The 23,950-nt window shown below is 36.6% G+C and overlaps 1 protein-coding gene across 1 annotated transcript in view; it reads left to right on the top strand.

Moving 5' to 3' along the window:
- Positions 1–23,709, top strand: part of LOC111773404 (uncharacterized) — a 74,539-nt gene extending 50,830 nt beyond the window's left edge. The window contains exons 8-10 of the mRNA XM_070267596.1: positions 4,963–5,008; positions 21,026–21,314; positions 23,479–23,709. The gene's annotated coding sequence lies outside the window, so the exon portion shown is untranslated. The remainder of the gene's footprint in view (positions 1–4,962; positions 5,009–21,025; positions 21,315–23,478) is intronic.
- Positions 23,710–23,950: the final 241 nt, after the last annotated feature.

Raw genomic sequence — 23,950 nt, 5'->3', positions numbered from 1 at the left:
GCTGTGTATCAGGTACTGGAATTAATTCTATAAAGCACACTCCTTCACCCCCAAAACCTTCCACTGGGAAAAGAAAACAAGTGAACACTTAATTATGATACAATGTGATAACTGCAACCATTATAGTCAAAACAAGTGTATTGAGCAAAACAATAAAGGAACTCTGGTGCAAAGGATTTGGGCAAACACCATTGGCATCACTTGGTGCAGGCTGGAACTCACAGCTGAACAGTCAACTCTGGTCTGCCTTCTTGTTAACCTGCAGACAGGTATGCGTGAGCCAGGCACTGGGAGAGCTGTGGAGACTATGCTTTCTATGACAGATGATGATTTAGGATCAAGGTAATAAATATAGAGAAAAACGAATACGTAATAGATGTTTGTAAAAACGTGTTTATACATACAAATAAACAAACTCGTTTATACAATACATGTATATATCTATGTATATATACATGGACATGATTTTTAAATTCTTAAATATAATTTATATACATATTTTTTAAGATTGGCACCTGAGCTAACAACTGTTGCCAATCTATTTTTTTTCTTTCTGCTTTTTCTCCTCAAATCCCCCCAGTACATAGTTGTATATTTTAGTTGTGGGTCCTTCTAGTTGTGGCACGTGGGACGCCACCTCAACATGGCTTGATGAGTGGTGCCATGTCCGTGCCCAGGATCCAAACCAGTGAAACCCTGTGCCGCTGCAGTGGAGCACACGAAATTAACCACTTGACCATGGGGTCGGCCCCTATAATTTATATTTTAACTATCACTTTAGGTTGATAGTACAGACTGACTCTTCTCTCTTCACCTCCAGGTTTGGGGTTTCTACCTGCAACCTGGGATAGCTGGAGTTGGTGCTTACATAATAAAACCAAGTCATTAGGGGAAAGAGGTATAAGGGTCTTGGTGGTCAAGAAGCACCTTCTCCTCCTATACTTTTATCTTCTCCCAGGTTCAACTGTGGACATCCTCCTCTGTGCCTTCTTTGAGCTTCCAAAGCTACTAGATGACAGAGTGGGGGTGGGGCTGGGGAGTGATGATCTTGAGGGTTCCTGCATTTATCTCCACTGGAATTTGTTGATGTATTTCCTTTTGTCCTGTCATAGCACAGTCCAATCAGAGAGAAACAGGGGGGCTCTTGTGCAACTGAAAGGACTCTTAGGCTGTGTTCTCTTTCAACCAATTCTACAATGTTCTAAGAAAAGTAGAGGAAATCTTGCATTTTCACCCAGGTTCTATCTCGGGATTGTCTATGTAGACCTGCTACAACTGGTCCTTCTCTTTTACTCTTCGACACCAAGATGCTGTGGGAAAAAATTCAAAGGTTGGTTGAGCCCTAAATCACAGCAAAGCAACTATACTAACCTCCCTGTACTCTTGGATCCCCAGATCTCTCTAGCGATTTACAGCATCCTGGGCTTTGACTCCAGGAGTGTGCTTTCAGAGATACATGACAGTGGCTAATGTGTTTGCTCGTCTCTCTGCTCTTCCTCCTCCTTCCTCTGGATTGAATAATTGTTAGAGTTTGTAATAATCACCATTCTTCTCTCCATATTGCTTATACCAGGATCTGCCAAGCACTTGATGTTCTTGTGTGTTGTACCTTCAGACAGTCTTTCCTGGGATTAACAATGCCATCTATGCTTTGGAGTCTTAAAGCTAAACACTGATTACTTATTTTCCTGAAATTTCTGTAGTAATAGCCTTACCTTAAAGGTAATAAAGATAAAATCTCTTAGTGTCCTAACTGAGAAAGGAGAGGGCTCTTGTCAAGATTGAGCAGAACTGAGGCTGGGGTGGTGAAGGGATGGGTAAAAACTCTTTGGAAAACCTTTTACAACATCAGTCTGACCCAGACAAAGCCCAGTGAAGAATGAGTCTGGCCAACAGTATCTGACTGCATTGGATGAAAGAAAAGAAATAAAGCATGACCACAGGTAGCTTGGTGGTGCCGTTCAGCAAAATGGACAGCAGGAGTAAAAGCAAGTTCTGGGAGAGATGATGAGCTAGCCCACCCATCGAAGTGTAATGTTTTAAGAAGAATAACTTCGTCTGGGTTTGAGATTGCTGTCATTTAGTATATTACTGAACCCACAAACAAGCATTACAAAGGTCATGTATGAAAAAAATATGTCAAACTATATTGGCTTCATGGGCCCCAATGATAAATGTTATTTGTAGCATGAATTTTTGGTATTTCTGAGGCAAAGTTTGCCCATATGAGCAAAGAATCCTCAGGAATATTAGTAAATATTGGAAATAGTAGCTAGTTCCCCAGTCTGTATGCATGGAAGGAATCTCAGGAAGAAGTGGGTTTTAAAGCAATTCTAAAAAAATAACAGTGAAAAAGAAATGTTTTCATTTTCTAAATAAATACTAACAGTGGCAGAGATTGCTAGTCATCTTCCAACACCTACTCTTTCCTTCTTTCATAGTAATATTTATGAAATTGCCTATTTTTAGCTCTCTACCCTGAAAACCAATACATTTCCTCACTGACCACCATCCTGGGCCTTGTGGCTAAGTTCTAGCTGATAAGATGTAAGGAAAGGTGTTTTGTGTGTCTCATGCTTCCTTCCTTGAAATATAGCTGGAATGTACACTCCCTGGCTTCTTCATCATCCCCTCCTCCTTCCTGTGGGTTGGAATGCCAGCATGATAGCTAGAGAGGACGGTCTTTTGGCATTATGAATCGGCCATGCCTGAGAGAATAAGACAGAGGGAGCGTGGCATTCTAAGGACATTGGGGAACAAAGTTGCCCTATCATCTCTAACAATCTTCTCTGGACTTTTATGTGAGAGAAATAACATGTTTCTTTATTGAGCTACTGCTTTGGGATCTCTGTTTCTCACAGCCGACATTAATCCTAAGAGATATATTAATCCTAAGAGATATATTAAATAACTATTTCTTTTCTCAAGATAAGTTGAACTTTGGGTGGCAAAACTAACCTGAAAAACAGATAGAAATGAGTTAAGCATTAGCAAAAGTTCTGACTACTGGATCTCCATTCCTCTCTAGGGACACATTCTTCATTCTGACATTGTCAATTTATTTTATTCATCTTTTGTTGACTTCCTTAGCATCATATTTGCATACCATTAGGGCTTTCTTTTTGTTGCCCCTATAATATAGATCAGAACTTGGATCTGCAGATCCCCCTATGCTTTAATGCCTTTGCTTACACTATCTCAAACTAAACCATATTTAATATATTCAGCTATTTCACTGATTGATCCTTTAACACTTCTCTCAAGCCCTGAAAGCTATGTGATCAAAGAGTTTCACTTTCCGTGCATCCAAATGATCTGGAATAATTGCTACTTTACTGCCATGGAAGTTTAGTTGTCTCCTCGAGTGCTTTTGGGCAATACAGCGTGGTGGGCTCTTAATGTCCTATTTTCACCACTTAGTATCTACTGACCTTAGGCAAATTTCTTATCAATTTTACAACCTCCCTTTATTTTTTCCTTAATTTTAAAATGGAATATTAATGAAAATAAAATTAAATAACCCAAGGAGAGCAATTAGCTGAAGCCCTGTTAGAATAAGTGTACTACATATACTAATTAGAAATAGTAAAGGATTTTATTTCTACTTTGCAATCTTGAAAAAACAGTGAAATCATCTGTTATTTTCCCTTTTTAAGATAACATTGCACATATTAATTCATTTATTCAGCAAATATCTCTGACTTATTTTTATGCCAGGTATTGGAAATACTGTCTAACAGACAAACATGACCCCCACTGTCACAGGTCTTCTCATTTGCTTCTTTGTATATAAAATTCACCTGTCAGATAATTGACATATCTTTTGGGCTTGATATTCTTTCAGGAGTTCTGTGATTTTCTTATGTGTCTTTTTATATTTTTACACTGTCTCTTGGTAATTGTCTAGAGAAATGATGCATTACTGCTTAATTTGTTTTAATTCATTTTTCTAGGTATGTGTATGGGACTGCATATGCTTCAACGATAGTCATTTAATTAAAGATAAGTGATTATTTGGATGATAAGCCACAAATAAAAGAAAGATTTGGAAGAATGGTTTGAAAATGGTAGTTTTATATTTGTTTGCCAAAAAGTCAGATCCCAGTGAAATCTTAGATTGGCTGCTTGATCTATTTAAGTTTCTGTTTTTCATTGGAAAAAAATCGACTTTGAAAGTTTATTTTTTTTCTTAGAAACGCAGTTTGGATATTATAGATGAAAAGTATTCAGAAATCTTAGCAGCGTGTCTCTGTGATTCAGCATAAGGGAAGGTGGGCCATCAGGAAGAGGACTCAGTATACAGTCGGTTCATCTGCTGTGCGATCAGGCCTCCCCGACATGGCAATGCTCTCATTTCCCCTCTCTTCCCTCACATAGCTTCCTTCTCACACCTTCATTACACCACCTGCCCCTCCATCAAAAACTTGCTCATTACTTATTGTCAAATTATTGCTCCTGAACTAGATAAAAGAACTTTAGTTCCCCCAGCTGATGAAAAAAATGGAGAAAGAAACATTCTTTCTGTTAGCACTTCATTTTTGTCACATGTTTGCCACCTTACCCAATGGAGAAAGTAAGTAAAATATAAAAAATCTCTGTCAGAAACTTGAAAATGGTGTTAGTGGAGAGCTCCTAAAGAACCCCAAAGGGCATCACCAGATTTGCACACAGAAATCTTTCCTAGTTGAGATGGTAAAGTAAGTCTATTTATTAAAAATCTGCAACATATCACATTATGCAGTATAAATCAACATAATGTGATATGATCTGACATCAAGTTAAAAAAGTGCCTTTTCTGCTTCTGCTCAGACCATATGTTCAAATTATTAAAAATATTCACAAATGCTTCTGTTTTTTTGAACAAACCCAGGCTTCTCTCAAATAAACCATCTTGACTTACGTATTGTTTGGGTGGAAAGATATTTTCTTCTCTTGGGTAATTTATTATCATTTATTTTACAGATAATGTTTTGATGTTTTGCCAGGAAAGCTTTTATAAAAGAAGCAGGTAGGTACACACATATATATACACACAAAGTAAACTACTGTCAAAAAGCAAGGCCTTACTGTACAATGAAGATATATAACGTATTTGGAAAATAGAAACATTTACTCGTGATATCAGATGCTCCTTATAGTAAAAGCTTCTGAATATTCTACCTTACTTTAGACTCTTAATATCCAAATATGAGTCGTTGAATATCTAAATATGATTGCCTGTTCATTGTCGCTAATTTTGACCCGAATTCTGTTGACTGAGCAATCTCCAAAAACCTGCTCACCCATGGGTAAAGAGAAGCTAAGCTTTTTCAAAAAAAAAATAATTATTCCATGCAATTTATGGGAAAACAGCCAAGTTGGCAAGTTTAAAAAAATACACACACAAACGCTGGAACATCTTGCCTGGGTTGATGACATGACAGCCTTGTAGTATATGACCAGCTGGGAGCTGGCTGGGGTTCAGAAATGGACTCAAGACAGCGGAGCAGAATGCAAGACGAGGTGGCCCTTCGCTAGCGTGGCTGCTTTGTTAACACCAGCCAGAAGAGCGCTTGCTGCTCTAGCTTTCCCTCGCTCTGCCCATAGCTGATTTCTTGTCGGCAGCAGAAAAATGTGACAGCAGGGGATACAAGAGAATGTGAAATGAGACTGCACAATCTGCTCGAGCTCCCATCACAGTCTCCAGGCCTGTTTCTCATCTTGCTCTGGATCCCCCCCTGAGCTGATGCAAGCATGGAGTTCTTGCGGACTTCCAAGGGGTTTCCGTGCTTCTAGTAGAATGGAAGGTAGGAGGGAGGCAGAGGAGCAGGACACGGGAGCCAATACAGTTACTTGGTTCATTATCATTTCCTTGAAATAAAGTCCAATGGTCTCAGGTCAAACTCCAAAAAAAAAAAACCCACCTCATTTATAAAGGTTTCAAAAGCTCACTTTTGCCTTTTTAATGTCTCTGCATTTCTTGGTTTTTTTCATCTTTTTTTAAACCGACCCAGAGAATGCTGAAAAAACAGAGAACAACCATGGTATTTTCAGTCCAACTAGCAACAGGATGCTTTCAAAATTTTGCAAGATAGTCCTTTCCCCCCAGACTTGCAGTTCAGTTGTGCAGACATGAGAATTTCCATATTTTGGTAAAGTTCAAGTAAGCGTCCTCCAAACTTTGGCATTTATCTGGACCAGTGTGAATGTTGCATTTTTTTTTTAATTCACCCAACACTAATTACTTTAATATTTTGAGATAACAAATACTGATCTGTAATCTTTCCTGGGGGAAAATATCTGAGGTTCCCCTAAGAAATAGTTTTTTATTAATATCCTTGAGGCTCTTGAAACATTGGGTATTGTTATGTCAGCACATCTGTGTATCTTGATGGAAATTAACTATCTGGCATTACTGACCCAGAAGGGCAATGTCTGAGGTCCTTTGATGAGAGGAGATACAACTATAATGAAAATTTAAGGATTCTTCTCCTTATCCTTCCCTTCTCAATTTATATTGCAGCCTCTCTGGCCATTAGGAAAGGGAAGGAAATAGTGTAAATTTCTTAATAGCTAAATGAGGCCTGAAATAGACCTACAAATTTAAAAGTCTGTAACCCTAAGCATAAAGAGAAATTAACTACCTTCCAGCATTCCTTTAGAAATGACAACTCTTTATCTAGCAATAATAATAAAGACTGGAAAAGTTTACGCTCTAATTTAATAGCTAAGCATTCTTTTAAAAATTTACTTCTACCAATCTTTCATGCTTGGTCAGCCATAAGAAATAAAATGTTGAAAATCTCATAAGCACTTATATGAATTTGTGTTTAGCATGCAGTACCCTATTATATTTGCAAAAAATATGCTAATTAGGAATTATAAATTAAAATATGTAAGGTAAAATAAATTCTAATTGCCTTAGCTGTGAAATAAAAGACTGCCCTTTATTCAAGTGTTGATAACTCCTCAAGAGAGCAAATTTGGGTATCTGTATAAACTAACAACTCAGCCAACTTACACCCAGTTCTCTCTCATAACTTAAGTTTCCTTTTCTATTTACATTTTTTTTTTACTGAGGAAGATTAGCTCTGAGCTAACATCCGTTGCCAATCTTCCCCTGTTTTTGCTTAAGGAAGATTCACCCTGAGCTAACATCTGCACCAATCTTCCTTTATTTTATATGCGGGTCACTGCCACAGCATGGCTAATGAGTGGTGTATGTCCATGCCCGGGATCCGAACCCATGAACTCAGGCCACTGAAGTGGAGCAGGCCAAACTGAACGACTAAGCCATGGGGCCAGCCCCAGGCTTCTTTTTTTGAAGTGGCTTTCCTGGTGGATATTCTATGCTCTAATTGACTTCTTTCTCTAGACCTCATGAACCTTTTCTTCTCATTTGTTCTCTGTTATATTTCTCCTTCACTATCTCAGCTCCTAGCTAGATTTAACTTACTTGGCTTTAACTTCTTATAATTTCAGGATTCAAAATAGATATTTAGGATAATAATAATAATAAGAAGAAGAAGAAATGAACAAGGAAAAGAAGAGTGGCAAGCTATGATTTATTGATTATCGATCATATGTGGCACTTTGTATTGAATGTAGCACATATGTGATCTCATTTAATTTTGATAATGCCATAAAACAGTCATTTTTATCTTCATTTAAGAAAGGAGTAAATTTAGGCTTAAAAAATGTAACTAAATTTAGCAAAATCACATGGTTAGAGAATAATAAAACTGGAAATTAAATCTTGGTCTCTGTGAGTCCGACACTAATACTCATCAACACTAAGTTATATCTTTCCCTTATTCATGGATTTTCATCCCCATTTTTATGAAATGTCTGCCCAGATCATAAACAAATTGAAAATATATCTTGCTTAGCCCAACCATGAAGCATGGTCTTAATATCTTGTAGCAATTTTTTTATCATCCAGCCAGCCCTGCACGGACAGATTTTGTTTGTAACCTGTGATGATGCTGCCAAATTTGTGTGAAAGGTATGAACCTGACAGTAGCAACAGCCCATAAAACTCTGATATTGAAAAATCTTGTTTTCTTTATTTTTATGTAATTCAATTTAATTTCTAGCTTGAGCTCCCATTATTGCACGATGGCAAAAAATCTGATCTACTTAATTCTAGTTCTTCATGGACCAATTCAGTGTTATCTCAGTCATTATAGGCTTACAACATAGTCTCATTTAGTGATAAAATTCCATCTCCAATGCATCTCTTTCTCCTTGAAGAAATTCTGAGGTGATGTCATTTCAGAACTAGCATTGAATATAGTAGTATCACATTTGTCTTCCTCTGTCTCGTTTCTCTTCTAACCTTTCCTTCCCTTTTAAAATTATCTTATCAGACCATTTGCGTAGAAAAACAAAGTAATATCTGGATATCTGTGGGCCTAGTTTTGGCTATCACTTGGCTAACCCTCTCATAGTCAATCCACTGATATTTCGGCTATGTCTTTGCTCCATCTCAAGGAGGGCGACGTATAAGGGATATCCTAGGATACATTCTCTCCTGGCTTTTCCCAGGCTTCCATGAGTCTTGCTGGCATGCTTTCTTTATCAAGTGTCAACAGTATCTTACTTGAGAACCAAAGGACCTTCAGGATGTCCTCACAAAAAAATCAAAATGCCAACTCAAGCCCTCTCGTTTTCAAAGTAGAGTATGCTTTCCTCCTTGAGTGTGAACTGGACTTTCTATCTTCCAAAAACAAAGAAAGGGAAAAAAGTAACTACAGTGAAGAAACATCTTAAGTGCCTCCCTAACCAAGTGATTGATGGAGGTTAACAACCAAAGATAGTCGTGTTGATATTATGCATCATGATGTGATGAGAAGGGCAACTCATCTCCGTAGTATTCTTTGCAAGACCTGTGAGAAGCCATTAGACAAACCCAAATCAAGGAACATTCTATGCAATACCTGATCATTACTCTTAAAAACTGTTGAGGTCATAAGAAAAAGAAAACTGAGAAATTGCCATAGATCAGAGGAGACTAATGCAACAAGACAACTAAGAGCAATGTGATATCATGGACTAGATCCTGCAATAGGAAAAGGACTTTCATTAGAGAAAAAATGCATGAAATCCATGTAAAATCAGTAGTTTACACACTAGTATTGCACCAACATTACCTTCTAGTTTTGACAAATGTCCTATTGCTTTGTAATTTGTTAACAAAAGGGAAAATTTCTTGAAGAGTATAAAAATCTCTCTATACTGTCTCTGCAACTTTTCTATAAATCAAAAATCATTATAAAATAAAAAGGTTTAAAAAAATTGGGCTATGTATACACCAGGTATATGAGATGATTGAATTGAGCTGTAGGAAGAAAAGATTATGAGACATCCTTAATCACAGCATGTGAGATCATCCTCTGACACATACTGAGGAAAGCAAGGGAGTGCTACCTGGATGGGCAGGGCCATCCTCACTCCTTTGTTATGTATCAGTATATTATGAGGTATTGCATTTTATTAATGTGAATATATGGACCACATTATCTAAATAGAAGAATTTCCAAATATTTTGAAAAGAGCAGATATTTTGAAGGAAAATCCTGCATACCACACAGAGATACTTTTCACATCTTATGAGAGTGCACTTAAGGAATTATCAGAGTTAAAGATGAGTTATATATTTTTCTTTTAATAAAATAAGTATTCCAAAATTGCCACATTTTAACAATGAGTAAGAATGTAGTTGCTTCCCAAAGAACCTCCTACTATAGAGAGAAGGTTTGGAAAAATGACATTTATAAACGTGTCCGGCTTTGGATAAATTTGTTGCTGAAAGCAAACAGCGTCACCTATAAAAACTCTCCTATCAGCATGCTTTAAAACATCAGAATTCTAATTCTTAATCTGATTAAGAATCTTCCAAATGAATTTCTGTGACTGGCTTTGAGCATATTTTGTAAAAATATGAAAATGCAGCATTTTCTAGCTTGAAAGAACAACTGATGAACATCAGGGAAGCTCAAAGCCTGCTAGCCAATTTCAGCAAAATATTTTCATTATTAGTGGGTGAGATTGAAACATGAGTCTCAAGATTTAGTAAATGCAGGCAACATGCATTTCTTCTATTTGCATCTACGAATCTTACCACTTGACTTCTCCAATAATGATAGTCATTAAACTAATAAACAGTTGTCTCAATAAAGAGAATTTAGAAACAGGCCTGCAAATCATTTTCTAGCACAAAGTTTTAAATCAAGATATTCATGACTTTGATAGATATTTAATGACGCTGAAAGCATCAAATAATTTTAATAAAATTTTAAAAAGATTTTAGCACCACTGATAAATGGAACAGGACATTTTCCAAAAATGTTTTTATCTCATTCATTTTAATTTCATATGTTTGTGGACATTAACACAAATTCATTACTATAGTAATATACGCATACCTTGTAAAGATTTTTATAAGTATATAACGATTCATATATTAAGGAATAACTGGCTTTTTTTTTTAATAACTGTGGCTATTATGTCTCAAAAAAAAAAATGTAAACAACTGCTTCTCATGGGTCCTCGTTATCCACTCTGAGCTGTGGTTCTCTTCTCTGCTTCCTGAACTTAAAGAGATTTCCAACATGGAGTGGAAGGTGGGCAGCGATGAATGTTCCTTAACAGGCTCTAACTCTTCTCTTCCTCTCCAACTCTTCACCTTGTTTCTTGATCGAGAACAGAGAAAGAAGACTGATTTTAGCCAGGTTATATATACTTTCAAACTTTTCTGCCTTACATCAACTCTTGAACCCACAGGTAAAAATTACAAATTATCACTTTACTGTCTTTTAACTTTATGCTTTTTTTTCTGGGGAAAATAGCAGCCCTCTATCTCCACTTTGAATGAAGCAGTTATCAGAAAAAATGAAATTTAACAATTAATGTAGATGCTATTGTTACAACTCATTTGTACACAGGTCAGATAGAAAATAACTACTCTAAGATCATTTAAGAAGTAAAATCTATCATGAGAGAGGTCCATCTCGGATGATTCACAGTGAAATGAGTTCCTGAATTTACAAGGCAGCCTCAGCTAAGACCAGGACATGGAGCCAAAGGACAGCCAGGCATCAGGGTATTGCAAACTGCAGCGGATGTGCTTTGCTACAAAAGAAAGTCATCACGCAGACCGCACGTGCCAATGTGGCACAGATTTTAAAAAATGAACCCTCAGGCTCTGAAAAAAATTAATGAGTTTGCCTCTCCTTTCTGTGACCTTTCAGTTAGGTTTTCATGGGAATTTGTTTTCTTTGTTTTAGCCTGAGCTGTTCTGGGGAGTCACAGTGGGATAGTGAATCTGCAAAAGTGCTCTCATGGCATGGATTTTGCAATCTACCACTGAGTTGTTGGCTCTTAAGTACTTGAAGGTTTTCACCTAGGCAAATTTGTGAAGAAGTCAAACGTCGTCTTACAAAATCCGACCCAGGGTTCCTCTTTCTAGGTGTTTTCCTCTTTGAAAATATTTTTTCTGCAAAGACCCTATTCATCTCATTGCCACTCCTTTTTTCATCTTTCAAACCCTGCTTTCATTAACAGGTCATATTAATTTAGTCAACGTATCACTAGAGGGTAGAAAATAGGGACAAGAGAAATAGGCCTGAGGTCAGAAACTTGGCCTAAAAATCTGACGTTGCCATTTGCTATGCGACTGAGGCCAAATGAATTGCATTTTTGTCCTCAGTTTCTTATTCTATAATATAAGGCTAATAACCTCTGCCTTGATTCACATAGCAGTTATATAGATTCCCGCCTCTGCACACTGCATCCCCTCTCGCCACTCAGCACTCAGTGAGCTTTGAGTGGGATTGACCCCTGCTCAGATCCAGAATGGATCTCTGTTTGGTCTAAGTTTATCAGCTAATTTCATCCCATCTGCCATCAAGACTGGCTCCTAGATAGACAGTAATTTAGGACTATGTGAATAGGCCTCATTCTTCCCACAGCAGTTGGTCTGGTGGTCGACTTGGAAATTTAACTTGTCCAATCAGCATGGAAAGAGCATCTCTTTTCTTCAAGCTATATGTTGTGTGGGTATGAACCTTGGTCAGAGCCAAAGGTTATTCAGAGATATGAAATTAACCATGAACTAGTAAAAATATCTAATATTTTCCAAACAATTGCCTTCATAGCACTATATATCCTGCAACAAAACCCTTAAAGCTTTTAGAAATTTCAATGAATTCAGTCTAATGAGCCCAACTCCATAGCTGATCACAGGCCCTGCAATATACAGAATCATGGGAAAACTACAAAAATATCTTTTTTGCTTGTCAGTCTATTTCTTACCAAATTATTCTGTTTTAGTTGACTTTGCTTAAACACAATTCTTCTAATTTATTTCAGGATTCAGAAAATATGAAACCACAACATGAATTAGAAATAGTGAAGGAAGAAAGAGAGAAAAGCAAAGTTAGGAACAGAAACTTGAGATAAGATTAAGGTTAATGAAAATCTACTATACATTTATACGCAAATGCAAAGGGTAGATTATAACTTTTATTTTAAGCTAGGCTGGTAAATTTGCTTTATATAAAATTTGAAGTCTACTAGTTTGGAGATGTCTACATATAGCACAGTGTTGATAAATATTCTTCACTGCATCTTAATTCTCTAGGAATAAACGCTTTATTATTAGTATAACTGCCTCTGTTCAAGAAGGAAGGTATAAGTATAAGATATTGACAGACAATTGTGTTTCTGCTCATCACTGATAGCCTTTGTCTAGGAAGAAGCCTTAGAAGGCAGAGATAGTGCCCCCCTTAGGAGCAAAGGCCAGGTTTATGTACTAGCCCATTTAATAAAGATAATGTCTCCCTCTGGGAGAAGGTCAAGCAGGCTTACTGCCCATTATAAAAGATTTCTGTTTCCTGTGCTGGGAGTTCCTTTCCTGTAACAGAACTCAATGTACGTGCAGCGAGGCTCAATCACCTGGCTGTCTCTGCATTACCCTGTGGGAATTGGGGTTCAGGCCACCAGCACAAATCCTGATACTCTGGCTTTTGCTCTGCTGCATCTACTAAGGCCACTTGTCTGTGATCCATGAGTCTCATGTCTCTACCAGTATGCAAGAAACTGTGGCAAATTTCATTTTAGGTTGCAAGCAGAGTAAACTTTCATCCCTTTAACGGTTCTTGACATAATAGTCTGTATTTTTGTTCTATTGCTATATAACAAATTTTCACGAACTTAGCGACCTTAAAACAACACTCGTTTATTAGCTCGCACTTCTTTAGATCAGGAGTCCAGGTACAGTGTGGCTGGGTTCCTGCTCAGGTCTTACAAGGCAAAATCAAAGTGTCAGCCAGGATTTGGTGATTTCTGGAGCCTCCAGGGAAAGAATGCACTTCCAAGCCCTTTACTTTTTAGACAAGTTCAATTCCTTGCACCTGTAGAACCAAGGTCCACATTTCCTTTCTGGGGGCTACTCTCAGCAAGAAAAGTCCACCCAAATTTCTTGCCACACGGCCCCATCCATCTTCAAAGTCAGATCAGAGAATATACCTCAAGTTGAATCCCTCTCCTCTTTGAATCTTTGATTTCCTCTGCCTCTGACCTCTGGATCCATGTTTAAAGGCTCACAGAATTAGGTCAGGCCCACCCAGATAATCTCCCTATCTTAAAATCAACTAACTTGGGACCTTAATTACATCTGCAAAATCTCATCGCTACAGGTTCCCCCACATTCAAAGGGAAGAGAAAATACAAGGATGAGGGTCAGTGAGAGTCATATTGGAATGCTGTCTACACAGAGTCCCAACATTTGTCATCCTAACTGTCTTGGAAAAGCTCCCCTATGTGTCTCCTTTACTCTCACACTATCATACAAACCTACCATACATACATACCAAACTTCACTTCTGACACCAGATGTTTGGGTTTTCTACAACCCACAAGCAATTCTCTGTAACACCAGTTGGGTGTCCTACAATCCAATTCAATTCTGACACTAACTGGTGTTAGTGGAGACCCCATATGTTAATGGGCTCAGTCTCACAAGACTACTCCCCATCCTACCGCAGGTGTTAATCACAAATCCAAGGTTGTCACCTGTATTTCTGACTGACCAGATCTAAATTGGAGGTTACTATGATCCCCTCCATGAATTCAGTCATTTGCTGGAACAGCTCACAGAACTCAGGGAAACACTTACATTTACTGGCTTATTATGTAATAAAAGTTATGATAAAGGATACATAGGGTAAAATCCAGAGGGGTCCCCAGAGTAAGAGTTTCTGTCCCCATGGAGTTTGGGTGCACCACACCCCTGGCATGTGAATGTGTTCACCAACTTGGAAGCTCGTTGAATCCCACCCTTTGAGATTTTTATAGAGACTTAGTCACATAGGCATGATCGACCATTAAGTCAATCTCCAGCCTCTCCCCTTCCTGGAGGATGGGAGGTAAGTTGGAAGTTCCAAGCTTCTAATTGTAGTTTGAGCTTTCTGGTGACCAGCTCCCATTCTGAAGCTATCTAGCAGGCCACCATGACTCACCTTAACAGAAGAAAAAATATTTCAATCATCCAGGAAATTTCAAGGAACTTAGGAGTTATGTGTCAGGAAGCAGGGTCAAAGATCAAATATTAGAACAAAATAAAATATGCTTTTAGCACTCTCTTCATTCAGCTAATTATGAGGATCTTGGAAGCTTTGTGCCGGGAACTCAGGGCAGAGACCAATATACATTTTTTCTATTATTTCACATTTACCTAAGTTTTCAAGCAACCAATTGAAACTGCGTAATGAAATCAATTCTTAACACTACTTTGAGATAAAAATGAGCCAATTAATTAGAGCAACAACTTAATTCAGTAATAATATTAGAAGTAAAGTGTTTTTTTTAAAAAAGATTGGCACCTGAGCTAACATCTGTTGCCAATCTTTTTTTTTCTTCTTCTTCTTCTCCCTAAAGTCCCCCAGTACATAGTTGTATATTCAAGTTGATGGTCCTTCTAGTTGTGTTATGTGCGATGCCACCTCAGGATGGCCTGCTGAGCAGTGCCATGTCGGCGCCCAGGATCCAAATAGACAAAACCCTGGGCCGCCGAAATGAAGCACACAAACTTAACCCCTGGGCCTCGTGGCTGGCCCCTGAAGTAGTTTTTCACTGTTATTTCATAAAAGGAATGCTGTGTGCTGGAATGCATGACATCATCAATAACATTCTTACCATGCACACAATGATAAGATCCATAGGTGTATTTCTTATACGTATCTTTCAGCGTAGACTGATGAAACATACTAACACACAATTCTGCAAAAGGAATTGCATAAGGGCTCATTTCAAAGAACCACCATGCACAGGGCTTTGCCAGTTAGTCTTAACACAAAGGTAGATAGATGTGGAAAGTATCTATAGCAGGTTAAGAAGGTGAAATCGCATCAAGAACCAGGCAAACAGCATAATGGTGAAGACAATAGGGAGTGGCAGCATCAGAGACTAACTAGAAAGAGCACACCCTGCCTCATGACAATCAATTCATCATTTTAAAACACTACACCTGACAAACACAACACATCTGCAGATTGCAAAGTTGTAACCTTTATATGTCTATGTCATTCAAGCAATCTCCTAGATTGTCATCTTACTTGAATTTGAGATTATGCTCGTTGGTGAGTTCAAGATCATATGTCTTGGAAAATATATGAAGCATAGTAATCAAGTAAAAGCCAGATAGGACTTAAGGAATAAAACTTATTATTAGTTTTTACTTTTTGCTGTTTTTCTGTGATATTGCTATTCAAATTCTATTGATGGTTATATTGATATTTAGATTAAAAATTTTGAGCTACTGACAAAATCACCTCTTTTGTGAATCTATGCAAGAGTAGAACTGTTTATTTGCCTCTAAGTAAATTGGTTGAACAATCCTCAGAATTTCTCATTTAAGTTTAACTTATAGTTATGCATCATATTTCTAAGCTTGTGCTGAGTAGCGTTATTAGGAATGGAGAGCCTATGAATTTAATTAAATATCATTTTGATGCTGATGAAACACAGATGTATATATCAAACCTGTGCTAACTGCCTACTTGAAATTTCCTCTTAAAATTTTATAGATATCTCAAACTTAATAGGGGTGAATAAAACACTTTATTTCTTCCTCAAACTCAATGCCACATCTTCCCTAATTTCGTTTACTAGGCCCCTCACCTGTCAGTGAGAAATTAGTCATTTTTGATGATTTCTCTTTTTTTAACTCATTGTAGCTAATCATAAGGTACGTCCTGTCGATTCCACCTGCAAAATGTAGCGTATTACTCCATCTCCTATGCCACCATTCTTGTGCAGGTCATCATCATCTCTCACTTTGAATTGCACAAAACCATCCTAATTATTCTCCTATTCTATTCTTGAGTTCTCCCTTCTGTTCCTCAAATCCCACAAAAGTTATCTTCCTAAATTCTAATCAGACACTACCACCACCTTACTTACAACTTCTTAATTGCTTCTTTATCACACCAAGTGTACTTCTACCTCAGGGCCTTTGTACTTGCTGGTCCCTCTGCCTGAGGCCCTCCCTGGAGATCTGTTTGGCTCTCTGCCTCATTGTTTTCAGGTCTTTTTCGTGTCCCTTTCTCATTGAGACTTTCTATAACGTCTTACCTGAAAGAATGACTCTGCTACATCTCCTTGCTGTGAGATTTCCTCCCTGCTTCCCTCTAGGTAACATATCACATCTTTGACTTCTTCGCTTCAGTTTCGTTTGCCTCTTCCTCCCAAAGGTGAGCTCAATGATGATGAAGATGTTGTCTGTGCTTCTCCTCGCTGGAATATTTTCCCCTCATTCTTGATATGGCAGTTCCATCTCAAAGTTCCTTTAATGCTCAGTTTAAATACTATCCTGGCTGAAGTCTTTTTGAAACACTCCATCTAGAGTCAGTTCACTTTAATGTATTATCTATCTTAGTCATTTTTAAAACCATAATAGCACAACCTGAAATCATTTCTCTTGACCTATGACGCCAGCAATTAGCTTAATATTTGTCAAATGACTAGCTGGATAAATGAAGGAAGGAATAAATAAGGTGCAGAATATGAATCATGACTAAGTGAAGACGGGCTTAGGAAAAAAATTTACATATGAGGAACTTTTTGATACAATGTGTCCATTTTCAAATCCATTTATTGATTTTATTTTTCCACTAGTACCACATGATTTCTTCTAACAATCAACCTTATATGTAAAGATAATGTGTTGTGATACTTGGAATAACTCTCAGAATTAAATTCCCATGCTAATTCTTGTTAGCTAGGCAGCTGTGGACAAGTCACTGAACATTAATTTCTTTATTAATACAGTTGAGATAATTATACCTTCATTATAAGTTTAAATGCGGTAACATGCAATTAATGGTTTTGTTTTTGTTGTTAATAGTATAAAAGGAAAGTGCTCACAGAAGTGGGTGAAAGCTCTTTTGAATAAGAAATAAAATACGGCTCACATAGCACTAAGCACCCTGGAGGTAGATAAGTTACAAAGATTAGGGTTTGCATAATTGGTGTAACTCATAGTTTGCATTAACCTTATGAAGGGCAGCCATTTTTCATAGGTGTTGGGAATAGTGTTAAAGAATACCAAAACGTAAGCCCTAACAATCATGAAAGTTAGCATGGATTATTAAGCTAATTAAAACACTGCAGCTCTAGGGGCCTGAATTTTAATACACGTTTTGCCACTAACTTATAATGTAACCCTAGGCAAGAGAGCAGGGCTCTTTATTCTTTGCTTTCTTCATCTGTGAAGTGAACATTACCTTCCAGAGCTGGCTGTGCTGCATAGCAATGAACTGATATAAAGTACACTTTAAGAATGGCATCCTTATGATAATTATAAAGGAGTGAAATAAAAGACCGGAACATGGTTAAAAGAAACCTGCAGACAGACAGTTACATCTTATCTCCTCAAATGGTTTATTGTTCACAAAGGGAATGGGATCAATTTGGTTTTTGCTGTTTGGCTTACTGCTCCCTACCCCACCCCCACCACATCCCTTCAAATAGCATCCAAAAGTGAGTGCTAAAACTTTTCAGAATATTCCAACAACCTAAAAACTAGAGCAACTTATGGCTAGCACATGTTAATTAAGATCACATCTTCACCTAATTTACCTTAAAATGTGGGGTACACAGAGTTAACTCCATCAGAGCACCCGTATCTTTTTAATTAAAGCTCTGATGTCTATGTCCACTGTCACTCTTGACTGAACCTCCCAAGAAGATAATTGGGAAGAAAGATTATGGTACAGATGATGAACGAGTGTAGCACTCCCTGTACTAAGTGCTGTATCAGAATATAAAATGGATGGATGTCATCATGGTGTAAAATATGGGCTTGGGTTTAAGATAAATTAGCCTACCTGTAGCACATTGCAATTTTCTATACAAAATTAATTTATTTTATGTGCCAAATTACTGTACATTTATTAATTTGTGCAGGTTACGCATTTTATTAAGAGAATCTTTCTATATGATAGTAAGGTGATTCTCGACTGCTATTTTTTATTTTGTTACATGGTAACTTTAAAAACTTTTTTTCTGAAATCTTGTAAATTTGCTGTCAACAGGAAGAACTAAGAACAGGAATTCAGAAAGTTCTAAGTCTTTTATGTAAAATATCACTAGTAGCTTAGGGGAAAAGTTTTTTTTTTCCCACAAACAATTTTAGCAAAAATATGTTTTCTATTGTTTAGAGAAATATCTAAGTTAATGTATACAAAGCCCAAACTATGCAAGAGAGTTTAGATTCAATGCTCTTTACTCAAGAATGACTCCTATCTCTCAAAAAAACTAAATTCCTTTTCCTGTTTATTCACGAACTTCGATGGTTTATTTAAATAGGATCATAGGTTACTGATTTGGGTATATTTGTTACATGGTATGTGGCCTCCCTTTAAAGCCACATGAATAGAGAAAATGAAAACAGAGAAAAGAAAACTTACAGAATGTTACATGAGGATATTTGGTGGTCACAAACTACCCGAGACCTTCGTCACACCAAATTGTTACGAAAAGAAAATTAAGAAATATTGTTTACTTCAATCTAAGGGTCTTCTCAATATTGAAAAAAAATCAGAACGTAGGAGATCAGCTTGTTCTACTGAAACAAATTGTATTTCTGTGTATCAACTATGAATGCATCTTCAGTAAGTAATAGGGGATCATCAATGAATCGTGTTTATTTTGAAGCAAATTGTGACATTGTTAATATTACCACATACTTTCTAAAGTCATAATATAAGCCATCACTGTTTGGAATATTTCCTGTGCTTCATCAGAAAAGACAACCTCAAGTACTCATGTCTCCCTCTAATGTTGTTTGTCTTACAGTTCTAGCAGAACTCTTAAGACTATTAGGAATTCTAGAGTGAAACAGGAATACATTAAACCCCTTCTTAAGGTATTCCAAAAATTGCTGGTTTCATTTGCTCTTTCAATAAACTAATCCATAAGTTGATGTCGACTTTATTTGACCTTCATAGAAGTGGTGCACTCTGAATATGGAACGTGGGATGACTGTCTCTGTAAATGTTTTGTTTGAAAATATAGTCCAATAACATTGATTTACGGTGATGTCTAGTCACAAAACCCTTATGAATACAACATTCAAAATGAATAGGACAGTGACAGTACATCATTCTGGGGAAGGGGAAGATCTCGGCAATATGAATCATAGGCATACATAGCTGGTGTCACTTAAAACACATTAATATTAAGGAATGTAGTTTACACTTTAGAATTACTCAGTATGCAAACACTGCATTTTAACTTTACAGCACATACCTAGTCAACACAAGAAACCATATAGCAGAGTTTTAAATATAACGAAAACAGTCATTGACTTTTAACCCTGTGTAACTATTGGTAGCAATATCCTCTGTGCTAACAATAACAATACTTAAACTTGTAATAATACAAAAATATAATTGATTACCAAGTAATTTCAGAGATGTCATCAGCTTTCAAAGCTGAGGATTTTATACGATGGAAAGATTGTATTGGCAACATTCAAGATAGATTCTGACTGAGATTTATGATTCCTTATATATTTCTCAAAGGAATATAAAATATATGTATAACAATGTACTTATACTAAACTAAATACAGTGAGAGATTTTGCTGCTAAAATCTTCCCGCTTACAATCTTTCAGTTCCCCTGGAGAATAAAAAGAGAATCTTGATAATTGATGAATAGCTCTCTACAATATGCCCCAAGAGTGGACAGAAAAAAAAATCCTTGATGTCGTGCAGACATTAGGAGGCAGTTTAAAGCAGCTTGTTAGCCGAATTGAGCAATAGGGAAACTTCGAGTTTCACAGCTTTGCTGGCAGGTGTTCCTGTTGTCACGGTAAAGTGCTGCATGTTTCACTCAATAATGATGATAATATGAGGGAGTTATCCCAAAACTGTTTGTAAAAACTCACATCATAAAAGCACATTATGCTTTCTTTATTACTAGTGTTGCATTAAACCATTGCCCCCATATACGTCTGCTTTTGAAAATGTCTCTTATTTAGACGAGAGGGAAAATAATTTTGGAAATGGAATTTGACTTAACCTTATGCACTTTGTTCGAGCTACTATCTGTAGAAATTTTTTTTCATTAACAATGGAAGAGACCTACCAATAAACACATTGTTGCCTACATTAACAGTAACAGATTATAATAAAAAGAAATACTGCATTTCCTCATCAGGTTTTCAGATAATACAGGATCTCCTCTGGTTACACACTTTAAACCTTACAATTCTTATAGACTTAAAAAAGCTTAGCCTCTGGGCAAGTCAAATCAGCTTACTACATAAAAAAATGACATTAGTTAGTTAAGCATGATTATTTTAGTTTGACCATAAAAGTTTTGGTTCAGGTTTTATTTTCCGTGCCGGAAATACAATAAAAGGGAACATTATAAACACAAATATACAAAGAAGAGAATTTAAAAGAAGCAAAAATATTGAGACCAGTGCCTGTCACAGCTATAGTTCACTAACTGATCTCTTACTGGGTTTTCCTTTAGGCTCAGGCACACCAATATGCTTTCAACCGAAGCTGTTCTTAATTAGAGGAACTTCTGTATGTGCCATCTCAGTGGTCAGTCGTTCATTCAACGTTTATTCATTTTCCAATGAGGCATCACGCCAGGTACTGAAGCTACATAAATGAGGAGACAGGACCTGATCTCCAGGGACTCAGTGTCCAGTGGAAGATACAATCATAAAAGCAAAAAATTGCAGACAGTGTTAAGAAAGAGCCATGAACAAGGTGATAGGAAAGCACAGAGGAGGAACACACAACTCTACCTGCAGGTATCAGGCGGTCGCCTAAGGATTGCGCTTGTATAAGATGAGCAAATATTGATTTCCTTGGGGATTGAGGGCATGCACACCAGCGTTTGAAGGACAGCATTTATTCCAATCATTATTCAGAAGTCAACATACCTAGTGACGTCCGTTTTCTACTGTAAACATGTAGTGCAGTTGTGATATGTTTTTGGGTCTCATCTCATGAATGTATCGACTGACTTAAGGTCAAGTCTATGAATATATGCATTGAATAATGAAGCTTTAGAAACCTTATAAACCAGAATGGGATTAGTCACAACAATTTGTTAGATATAGGATAATGGCTGATTTTATGCAACTATTTCCATAACCAATGCATGCTTTAATATAAATAGGCTGTAAATGATATATTAAAATATGGACATAAAAATAACTCTACTGTAAATTTAGCCATTGTATAGTCACATTTACTCAATTCATTTTTATTGCCTGATTTGACCTCAAACTGCAATCACTTCTGTCAGTAGCTATGGAAGAATAGAATGAAATAAAAAAATACCCTGTTAAAATATTTGTTATATAGCATGTAATGGTATAAGAATAATTGAAGACACAATCAATTCTCAAAAATAATATAAAATTTTATAAATTACTTTATGCATTGTTGACAAATACAAAAAATATATAAAAACACCAATATTTATTGAATTTTACTACTACAACTACTATTGCTAAAATAACCACTGCTGAAATCGATGGTGCTTTTATCATGTGTCAGTTACTCTAATTGCTTTACAGAGATTATATCGTTTGATGAAAACAAAACACCACTCTAATGGTTATTTTATTATTCTGATCTTATAGATGAGCGAAGTGAAGCTCAGAGAGGTGAAGTTACTCGCCCAAAGTGATAAAACTAGTAAGGAGAGCAATCAATATACAAACCCAACGCACTGTGACTCGGGGGTGCACGTGAAACCCAAAGGCCACAATGCATGGCAATTTTTAATACTCATAATGATGTCATTTTCCATCTTTATATATTACAGCACCAAGCTTTAGACAGATGCTAGGTCCACATTGACAAAGTTAGTAATAAAGCCCTACCTCTTATGCTTCTAGAGCCAGATAATTAATCCCTGAGCCGTATTACCTTTTAACACAAGCCCTACAGAACTTGGTGTAGATATTTCACTAGATATTCTACACTTGGTATATCCCAGGGCCAGACTCTGTTTTGATTAAATGACATCAAATGTGATGAGCTCATTCATGGTGATTTGAGCCAATTATTCAGAAAGTCATTATGCAAATAACTATTAAATTTATTCATAATGTTATGATTATGAAGATCACAATGCAGCATAGTCAATCTCATGATATATTGAAAAGTGAATATAGTAAGATGAAAAAATATTGCTAATATATAATACGAACATGTAAGAAAGACTATACAAAGAAAGTAAGCAAAATTAGTGCAATACTTGTGGAATTATCAGTGATTTTTTTTTTTGCATTTTCTCTGAGTTGACATTTTGAAGCTTAAAGAATCTAAGTGAAGATGCTGCCCAGTGGCGTAGTGGTTAGGTTCGCACACTCCACTTCAGTGGCCCAGGATTTGCTGTTTCGGATCCTGGGCGCAGACCTATGTACCACACGTCATGCCACACTGTGGTGACATCCCACATGCAAAATAGAGGAAGACTGGCACAGATGTTAGCTCAGGGCCAATCTTCCTCACTAAAAACAAACAAACAAAAATGTAAGTGAAGGAATAAACATTCAAATAAAAGTCAAAACAAAACAAAAACTTAAGATATAAAGAGCTGATCGTCTCCTGCCTACAGTATGTAAGGCGTTTGTTTGTCAAGTTTTTGCAAATAGTTTTATAACTTAGGTATAAAGTTATACATAGAGAGCTCACTTCTGTAAGGATACTTCTTCCTCTTTGGGTTTCTAAGATCTTATCTGTTTTATTTTGCACTTCCCTAAATTATACTTTTAGAAAGAATTATGATTAATAGTGTTATTCTAAGGTTTTTTTGAATCACTATTCTATCTACAAAGAATTGTATCATCTTTATATATGTATTTGTATATGTGTGCATATATATATGACTAAGGATATATATGCAAATCTGTATTTACACTTAAAATAATCTGGACTATCTTTCAATGTTTCTCCAAGTATTTTGTTTAACATCATTAGCTGATCGTGTGGGATACCTGCTCCTGCATATTTATCAACTACTCAGTTACAATTCATATATTAGGTACTGAAGTGAGATGCCTTGAGAAAAACATCAGCAACTTCATGGAATCAGCAAAGGAAACAAGTGAAAATCCATATATGTTCTGATAAAGTATTAGATTGTACAACATTTGCTCACCATTAAAACATTCTGTAAAGGAATAAAAAGTAAGATTAAGAATAACCTTCAAAACTTCTATTATTAGTCTTTTATTTCTGGATGTTTATCCAATTACAGTGTATTTATGGGTTCAAATCATGCTGTCTTTCACTACACGTGGTCAGAAGATGATTCAAAGCTTGTCCTTACATCCCTTTTAAATCTCATTCTAGCCACTGTCAATCCTGTTCAATAGGTCAATATGATTGGTAATATGTCAACAATTGTTCAATACATCAGTATGGTCAT

Source organism: Equus caballus, chromosome 5, assembly GCF_041296265.1.
Source record: "Equus caballus isolate H_3958 breed thoroughbred chromosome 5, TB-T2T, whole genome shotgun sequence".
NCBI lineage: Eukaryota > Metazoa > Chordata > Mammalia > Perissodactyla > Equidae > Equus > Equus caballus.
This window is presented reverse-complemented; position numbering and strand designations above follow the sequence as displayed.